The sequence below is a fragment of the Choloepus didactylus genome, chromosome 3 (assembly GCF_015220235.1).
Source record: "Choloepus didactylus isolate mChoDid1 chromosome 3, mChoDid1.pri, whole genome shotgun sequence".
In the NCBI taxonomy this organism is placed as follows: Eukaryota; Metazoa; Chordata; class Mammalia; order Pilosa; family Megalonychidae; genus Choloepus; species Choloepus didactylus.
In genome coordinates, this window is record NC_051309.1 from 28,886,431 (window position 1) to 28,894,732 (window position 8,302).

The 8,302-nt window shown below is 36.8% G+C and overlaps 1 pseudogene; it reads left to right on the top strand.

Moving 5' to 3' along the window:
* LOC119530229 overlaps positions 1-8,058 on the top strand; it is a 42,286-nt pseudogene extending 34,228 nt beyond the window's left edge.
* Positions 8,059-8,302: the final 244 nt, after the last annotated feature.

The window sequence follows — 8,302 nt, forward strand, 5'->3', positions numbered from 1 at the left end:
TCCTTTGAAATCTTCATGTAAGGAATACTCTCAGAAATCCAGAGTGGTAAAAAGACCTTTTGTGGATTTATTTGGTGAATCTGGCTTTGCTTACGATCATCTTGTTGCTCTTGCTTTATGCTTGTCACTTTCTCAGCACTGTTTTCTAATAAGACTTTGGTTGAGACATTCTCCATGTTTCCTTAACCTTGACCCATATTTCCTGCTTGTTAGTAAGTTGCTCAGTTGCAGTTTGGCCTTGGAATGATCTAAAAGTCATTTTTTCCTTCAGGATTTTACTTGATACTACAATGATGACCTTTGTAACCTGTGGTTTTAAGGGTGAGAGTAAGATAAAATACAAAGGGACTCATGCCAGACTTTTCCATTATTTTAAACATTTACTAGTGTTTGTCCTTACAGATTATATTCTGTAAAAATATATAGCAAACTATAAGCATCTTCTTTTCTTTTTTAAATTAGAGCTTATTCATGTGAAGCATATTCACAATAGAAAAAAAAAAGGGGGGCTCAAAGTCTCAAAATAATATCTGAGGTACAAATACAAGTATATTTTAAAGAATAGTCTTTATCATGCTTTATTTATGTTTGGAAGGACACAGTGGACATGTGTACATATGTCTTAATAAAATGGTATATGAATCATACAATGTTACAAATCTGAAACACATTAAAATTAAATATACAAGGAAATCTGCATAAGGAATACTGATATGCAAAATACACAAATTTTAAAACTCTAATTTTGCTCCCCAATAAATTAAAGAACTTATACAGTAACACTGACAATGTTAACTAAACAATTTTATAACAAAATAAAAATCCTTCCTACAATTTTCATTGATACATTATTTATTTTTATTATAGACTATTTTTAGAACAATTTTAGATTTACAGAAAAATTTAGACAATAGTAGAATCCTCATATGCTCCCCCAACACAGTTTCTCATATTATTAACATCTTATATTAGGAGTGACATTATTATTAGCAAAAGTCAATAGTTCATTCAATTTTACTTGGTTTTTACCTAAAGTCTTTTTTCCATTCCAGATCCGTTCTGAGAAAGCAGACTGCATTTAGTTGTTATATCTCTTTAGGCTACTCTTGGCCATGGCAAGACTTTTACTAGTTTTGATATCCTTAACAATTTTGAGAAATATTGGTTAGTATATTGTAAGATGCTGTCTATTCAAATTTGTCTTTTTTTTGCTCATGATTAGACTACCTTTATGGGTAAAGGTAAGGAGATCACAGAGGTAAAATGCCATTTTCATCATATCATTTCAATGGTGTACACTATCAACATAATTTAAGATTGTTGGTATTGATTTTAATTGCCTGGCTAAAGTGGTGTTTGTCAGGTTCCTCCAATGTAAAGTTACTCTTACTCCCTTCCACTTTCCATGCTTTACTTTTTGGAAGGAAGCTACTATGCATAGTCCACACTTAGGGATGGGGAGTTATGTCCCCTCCTTCCTTAGTGTGGTGGATCTATATAGGTTTGTTTGGAATTCTTCTGCATAGTAGATTTTTTTCTTCTTCCCCATTTATTTAGTTATTCAATTATTTATTTATATCAGTATGTTCTCACAGATATCAGTTTTATACTCCAGGTTATAATCTAATACTTCTTTGTTTTGGTGCTTTCATTGTTCTAGCATTGACCATTGAGTATTCTTTCAGTTGGCTCTTTGCGGGTGACTGAGCTTGTACCTCGACTTACCAGGCCTGGGCCAGGGGACTTGATATCACCCCCTGGGGAGGGTAGTAGGTACGGGCGTGAGTGCCCTCTGCAGCCCCCCCGAGCCTGGGGAGCGAGGTCAAGGCAGCTCCCTTTTCCTCACCCAAAATGCCACTGGCAGGGGAGGCTTGCCGGAGGAAACCGCCTTTCTCCCAACTGCCCTTTCCCCACTTCCTTATCTTACCCACTCACTCCCTGGTGCCAAGGCCACTCCTGCCACTGCCAGCGCGCATGCCCGTGGCCAAAACAACCCCCGCCCCGCTGCAACGGCTCCGGCGTTCTCTCAGAACCAATCCTAGCCCCTATCCCTTCAGTATTGCCATTTAAGGCTGCTTCACCTCCTTTCCAGCCCTGCCCTTCTTACCAGCCTATATAACCTGTAATCACCCCTGAATAAATCTCTTTGGCGCATACTCCTACTGGATGAAGAGTGTCTTGTCCTTATCGCCGCCCTCCATACCTTGCACGCCTCTCGCCGAGGACCCGGCCAAGTCCTCCGCCTCGCCCTCGCCTCCGGGAAAGAGCCCCCGCCGCCGGTACCCTTTAAGCAGCCCCGAGAGCTGAGGGCTCAGCTACCGGCCGCCCCTCCCCCTAGAAGCAGTAACCGCGACCGCAGCTCTTGGCACCCTTTGACATGCCCTCATTGGCATGGTTTTTGATTTTTTGTTTTGTTTTGTTTTAGCACTTCCATATTTTCCAGCACTTTAAGGTGTCCCAGGCTCACCATGCATATTTTCTCTTCCAACAATAGAATAAGCTATTTCTCATGCTTTTGATGGTGTATCTAAAAACTCATCACCAATCCCATTAAAAGTGAAAGAAAATCTTTTGAGTGTCCTGATAACAGTGATCTTGCTATTCCATGTGAATATAAACCAAGAAATATGCCACACCAATTTCTCTAAAGCCATAATTCTCAACTTGGAGTGGGGCAAGGGTAGTTGGAGTGGAGACAAGAGCAGAGTCGTATATCCTGTGTCTTAGTTTGCCAGAACTGTATGACAAATATCTCATCATGGTTTGATAGTTTTGTAAGGAGAGTCCCAAGAAGCAATTGCATGAAGGATAATTCTTCAGGTAAATACCCTGATTGCCTGTATGACAGCCAAACTAAACTAAAGTGTAGTATTGATTATTATAAAGAAATAATGAAATAGATACAAGTTAGAGTGACCTTAGCTTTAACATTTCTGTCTATATGAACTTGCACACATTCTTCACCTTTCTACACCCAATGTGAAGCATTCAGGTAATGATAATGCATTGGTTATGGAAGGCCAGATCATGATATGATGAATATCTCAATACCTTGGATGAATATTTCATTTCACACAAAATTTGATGAAGCTATCCTTCATAGGACAGCAATTTGAGGTAGCTCTCTTTTAAGTGATAGAATCAGGGATTCTTCTTCCTTTTTGTGTCTGCACTTCTTGGAGTCCTTTGCTTCCAGCTTCCATGGGTATAGGCAAGAGAGCACAGAGGACTGTGGAAATTGTTTTATGGCCAAGCCACACAGTCATGTAGATATTTGCCACTATATTTCACTGGTCACAACTCAATCACATTGTTTCAAGAGCAGCTTAGAAATCTAGTTTTCCTGTGGCCCTAGAAGGAGAATGAAATTTTCTGTTTCACAGATACATACCTTGCACAGTCACTGAGAGGAATCAATGAGGTAATATATAACACTGCCAAATAAATGCTATTACCAAGGTGAGGACTAACATTTAGTTTTTAATTTGTAGAGTAAGAAGCTTATTGTTGCTGATGCACATAGCCTAAACTAGAGAAGGCATAGGGTTGAGTCCTTGCTGGTTGATGAATACAAAATTTGAGGTGCAAACCTGAATGGTGCTGGGGCATATGACAATAAATTTGTGTTGGAAATTGGTGACAGACTTGGAAGACCTCAGATTTTATCTTACTATATTTATGAATCTTCAAAACATATTCACTCAGTGTTAAGGACAAAAGAATTATTGGTTTTTCATGCTGTTTCATCCACTTTGTAAATGACATTTTGATGCTTGCAAAATATTATATTGAAAGGGATATTTCACAAATTTATAATTCAATATTTATAAGATGAGCATTTCTGTTTCCTTACACAACACTTTTTCTTAATTAGGGTTAGTTCCTTGGAATATATATGCAAAGGTAAAATTATTGGATATGCTTATACAGTTATTCACTTTTCCTAGTACAACATTCTGCTCTTTTAAATATCCAGGTTGGAGAAGTAAGATATTGGACACAATGAAACTTTATTTTTTCCAGTGGAATAAACAAAATATCAGTGAACGCATATTCAAAATTTATATCATTAGTTAGTTGAACATTCACTGTGCATGGATTGCTATGCCAACCTGTGAGTACTTAAAGAAGTATAAAGCATTCTCTGTACATTTGAGAAAGTACAGTAAGAAACCTAGAAAAAAAACAGGCTTTGAAATTAAATAATTTTGGTTTTAATATCCACAAAATTGCTGACCATCTGTGTGATTTGGGACAAGTTATTTAAACTCTCTGAGATCCTGTTTCCTCATCTTTAAACTGGAAATAATTTAATCCTTCTTGAATTAAGCAAAATAATGTACTTAGTATATATTCAGCCATCATATGGTATTTATAGAGTTTTTATTATATGCCAGAGGCTCAGTGAATGGGAGTTTAATTATTATTATTATCAAGAGTCTACATGTTGACATTGATCAGATGCAAAATGAAAAGTGGAACCACGTAGCATATGGCTATGTCCCATAAACTTATGAGAGGTTGCTACAGAGAAAGGACTGCTCATAAGATCTAATACAAGAGGAAGGCTTCATGCAGGATGTAGCTATGGAAGGGCATTAAGAAAAGGAAAAATAGTGACATGAGCAAATATTTACAATTATGTTGGGTCACCAATACATTGACAATTTAGAATGAGAACAATATGTAGATGAATTCTGGTAGGGAGATAAAGAGAAACATTTGAAGATATTGACTGCTGGAAGGGGAGATTGGAGATGTTTGGTGGCCTCCAGTGTCCTCTAATAGATATCATTAAATACAGAGCTATGGTCTGTGTGCTTGCTTCCTCCAAGAGCAAAGCCTTGATATGACACATATTCACACAAAATTCTGTCAATCCTAATTGAAAATAGGCATCAAGGGAGAGCACAAAGTGTGATCACAGAGAATGTATTTCACATCTCAGTCATTACATATAAGAGAAAATCATATATATATATGAATACATATAGAAATATAAATATATTTATAAATAAAAATATGTTTATGAATCAAGAAGAATCTAGAAGAGCATAAAGAAGAATATGAAAAAGTAAATTAAAAAATAACAGTACCTTATGGAAGTAACAGACACTGTGAATTAAATTAAAAATTTACTAGAGACACACAATAGCAAATTTGAAATGACAGAAGAAAATTTAGGTGAACTAGAAGACAGGGAAATCGAATGCAAATGCACAAAAGAACAAATGAAAAAAAATTGAAATGGATCTCAGGGAAATGATGGACAACATGAAGCAAACAAATATAAGAATCATTGTTGTACCAGAAGAAGGAGAGAAGTTAATAGGGCTAGGAAGAGTGCTTTTAAGACATAGTTGGTGAAAATGTCCCAACCCTCTAAATGACATAAATATGCAAATCAAAGATGTCCAATGAACTCCAAAAAGAATAAATCCAAATAAATCCACTCTGAGATGTATAGTTAATAGATTGTCAAATGTTAAAGAGAAGGAGGAAGTTCTGAAAGCAGCAAGAGAAAAATTGTTCATCACATACAAGGGAAACATAAGACTAAGTACTGACTACTCAGAGTGCACCATATAGGCAAGAAGCCAGTGGTATGACATATTTAAGATTCTGAAAGAGAAAAATTGCCAGTCAGGAATTCTTTATCCAGCAAAGCTCTCTTTCAAAATTAGAGCATTTAGAATTTTTACACACAAACAAATTCTGAGAGAATTTGTTAACAAGAGACCTGCCTTGCAAGAAATACTAAAGGGAGCTCTAACAGCTGAGAAAAAAAGAAAGGACAGAGAGATCTGGAGGAGGGCACAGAACTGAAGAATATTTATAAGGGTATTAGTAAGGGTAACTTAAAGGAAAAAAGAGAGAGAGAGGAAAAATAGATCTAACAACTAAAAAACAAAGGATATGTTGGCTAGTTTAAGTAATAATATTACTTCACAGTAATAACTTTGAATGTGAATGGATTAAACTCTCTAATTAAAATATATAGACTTGTAGAATGGATTAAAAAGTATGACCCACAATATGCTGTTTACAAAAGACTCATCTTAGACTCTGTGACACAAAGAGACTGAAAGTGAAAGGATGGGAAAAAAATATTCTATGGAAGCTGCAACCAAAAGAAAGCTGGGGTAGCTACACTAATATCAGAAAAAATAGACCCTAAATGCAAAGATGTCATAACAGACAAGGAAGGACACTATATATTAATAAAAGGGACAATTCACCAAGAAGAAATAACAATCATAAATGTTTATGCACCCAAACAAAGAGCTCTAAAAAAACATGAAACAAACATTGGCTAAACTGAAGGAAGCAATAGACATGCCTACAATAATAATGGGAGATTTCAATACACTACTGTCTTCTATTATTATTATTGTTCGGGGGAACACAATAAGGAAATTGAGAACACAATAAGGAAATTGATAAATGAATTAGACTTAACAGACATATATAGATTGTTACATCCCAAAGTACCACGATATATATTCTTCTGTAGTGCCCATGGAACATTCTTCAGGATAGATCATTTGCTGGGGCACAAAACATGTCTTAATACATGTTAAAAATATTGAAATTATTCAAAGCATATTCTCTGACCATAAAGGAAAGCAACTAGAAATCAGTAACCACCAAAGAACCAGATCTTTCACAAATATATGGAGGTTAAACAACACATTCCTAAACAACCAGTGGGTCAAAGAAGAAATTGCAAGAGAAATAGGTAAATATCTAGAGATGAATGAAAATGAGAACATAACATATCAAAACCTGTGGGATGCAGCAAAGGTAGTGCTGAGAGGGAAATTTATTGATCCAAATGCATATATCAAAAAGCAAGAAAGAGCTAAAACCAAAGACCTAACTGAACAACTGAAGAGACTAGAGAATGATCAGCAAACTAGCCCTAAAGCAAAGAAATAAATAAAATAAATAACAAAGATTAAAGCAGAAATAAATGAGCTGGAGAAAAGCAACAACAACAACAAAAACAGACAAAAACAAACAAAAAAGAAGACAGAATAAATAAAACTAAAAGTTGATTCTTTGATAAGATCAACAAGAGTGACAGAGCCTTAGCTAGACTGACAAATTCAAAAAGGGAGAAGACCCAAATAAACAGAATCAGTAATGAAAAGGGGATAATTACTATGGATCCCGAAGAAATATAAAAAGAAAATCATAAGAGAATACTATGAAAAACTGTATGCCAACAAAGTAGACAATTTTGAGGAAACAGCCAATTTCCTGGAAACATATGAACACCCTAAACTGACCCAAGAAGAAACAGAAGACCTCAACATACCAATCACAAGCAAAAAGATCCAATCAGTCATCAAAAATCTACCTGTGGCAAGACAGAGGCACAGCAGCAGGACTGTAAGGGTGGTGTGCAGCTGGCAGGGCCACAGCACTGCAGAGGATGACCCCGTGTCACTTCACATGCCCTGTGAGCTTGGAGGTGTACAAGAAGCCAAAGCAGGAGCTCTGTGGACACATTTTGCTCTGCATGCCTGCAGGAATGCCTGAAGCCAAAGGAACCTGTCTGCGGGGTGTGTTGCAGTGCTCTGGCACTTGGCATCCAAGCTGTGGAGCTCAAGCAGCATACTGAGAGCACAGAGACTTCTTGCCATGGCTGCAATAAAATTTTTTTTCTATCCATGATCTGAGCCCATGTGGCTATCTGTTCCAAATACCAGAATTACATCATAGGAGGTATGAAGGCCACCATGAAGGTTGCTTCGCTTCAGCCAAGGAATATCCCAAATCATTTTACCTTGCCTTGCCCTTATTGTCCCAAGAAGAATATTGATCCAGGAGGACTTGTGGCACACTGCAAGTTATCCCATAGCACTGATACCAAATTTGGTTTGTCCCATATATATCTCGATGCTCTGGGGAGACCCCAACTACTATATCACCAACTTCATAGAGCACATTCAGCACTGGCACCTATTTTCTTACAACACTTTTGTGGATTACTATGTGGATGAAGAGGATATGATGAATCAGGTGCTGCAGCACTCCATCATTGATCAGTGAGCTGAGTTTCTGCTGTCAGTCTCATGTTCCAGAGCTTCCATTACATGTTAAGCATGAAACATTTGACTCACATACTTTAAATATACAACAGAAGTGGGATTGAGCCATGGCATTAAGGATAGAGGAATAAGGTCCCCAGATCAGAGCCCTCATTTTTCTTTGGGATCTTGCCAAAGCTGTTGTTTTGGTTTGTTAATGCTGCCATAATGCAAAATATCAGAAATAGATTGGCTTTTATAAAGGG